The sequence below is a fragment of the Gymnoscopelus microlampas genome, assembly GCF_963454915.1.
Source record: "Gymnoscopelus microlampas genome assembly, chromosome: 8".
NCBI classification, from domain to species: Eukaryota; Metazoa; Chordata; class Actinopteri; order Myctophiformes; family Myctophidae; genus Gymnoscopelus; species Gymnoscopelus microlampas.
In genome coordinates this window covers 10,023,073-10,024,800 of record NC_139945.1, presented here as the reverse complement: position 1 = coordinate 10,024,800, position 1,728 = coordinate 10,023,073, and positions in this window count along the sequence as shown.

Genomic DNA, 1,728 nt, shown 5'->3' with positions numbered 1-1,728 from the left:
ATTAGTTCAATCAATATTTATACCCACAGACAGACGTAACCACTTTCACTTTAACAAAAAAAATCTAAAATAGCTAAAACAGCACATCTACAAGCCCACCACGCATCGCATCACGCCATTTTGTGGGCTTGTAGATCTGCTATTTTTGCTGCTTTTGAGTGACACTGTTGTATGACAAAGTAAGGCATTAGATTACGAAAAATGGAGATACGAGGTTTCTGCCCGACACTCTCAATATGCAACAGACGACCTCTGCTGCCAACAGACTGACTACACCCACTCTACTCCGGCTTCTTTCTCTGCTAAATAAATAATAATTTAAATATTTCATATCGTCAACACTAGGGATGCAACAGTCAATTGATTTTTATAAAATAATAAAATTAATAGGAAGGCGTTTGGGTGGCGCAGTGGTAAAGTGCCTGTCGTGGGTTCAAATCCACCGTGGTGCATCCGGCTTTGTCAAGCGTCTATACCCTTGGTTATCAAAGTGGGGTCCGGGGACCCCCAGGGGTCCTTGGGGGTCCCCAGCTAAATGATAGATTAGGCACCAAATGGACCCTTATGGGTCTGTAACTCTGAGAGTGTACAAATGGAACCAAATGGACCCTGACGGGTCCATTTGGTTCCATTTGTACACTCTCAGAGTTAAATTAACATAGATTTTACAACATAAATTGGGGTCCCAGAGATAGCAATGCCATTAAATGGGGGTCCGTAGCCTAAAATGCACGTCAAACTGGGGGTCCTTGAAATAAAAATGGTTGAAAATCACTGCTAGAGCCGTAAAAAAAAATCTTCTCTTATGGGGGTCTTTGGCACATCTTCTCAAATGGGGGTCCGCGGGCTAATAAGTGTCAATTTGGGAGTCCTTGACATGAAAAAGTTTGAGAACCACTGCTATATACGAACACAATTGGTCCGTGTTCGGGGGAAGGAAGCCGGACTGGGATATCCTACGGGCTGGGGCGACACCTGTCAGCAGGGGCTGATGGGCGGGAGGGGCAGGACAAAGGCTCTGTGTCCTCCCGGTGGGGGCTCCTCACTGGTAAGTGAGTCAACATGATACAACAACAGTGACAACACAGCAATGTGTGTGTGTGTGGAGGAATCAATTGGCATGGCGACTAAATTGGGGAGAAAAAGTTAAATACAATAGCAAAAATTGCGATTTCCGCTAAATAAATTCAGCAATTCTGCAAAAACTTGCTTTTTGATGGTTCAAAAACGTTAATAATAAAATAATCACTAAGAAAATAATCAATAGTTGCAGCCTTACACATGAGAACTTGCCTTTGGATTCATCTGGTCAAATATATGTATACAATTGGCTTGAGGGAGGACCAGCCAGCAGGCGGGAGGACCGGCCATCGGGCTGGAGGACTGGCCAACGGGCGGTTGGGCCGGCGGACCACGTCGTCACGCTCATGTCACTGTGAGTCAGCCATAACCATATAAAGAGTTCCCAATGCAGCTACGCCCACATATGGAGTGTGTTGTCTAACCTCAGTGTGTCGTCATGGCATCAGGCGCAAACAAATCAGTCATATACTGTATTGGCACAAAAGGGGGTATGCCCATATATGGGCATATACTGATGACATCAGAAATCTCCATATATGGGCATTAAAGGGACAAGGACTGACAGATACAGATATCTGGTTGTCCAGAGCCACAGATCCGACAGCTATGCCCATATATGGTTGTGTGCATATGGGACCGACCGAC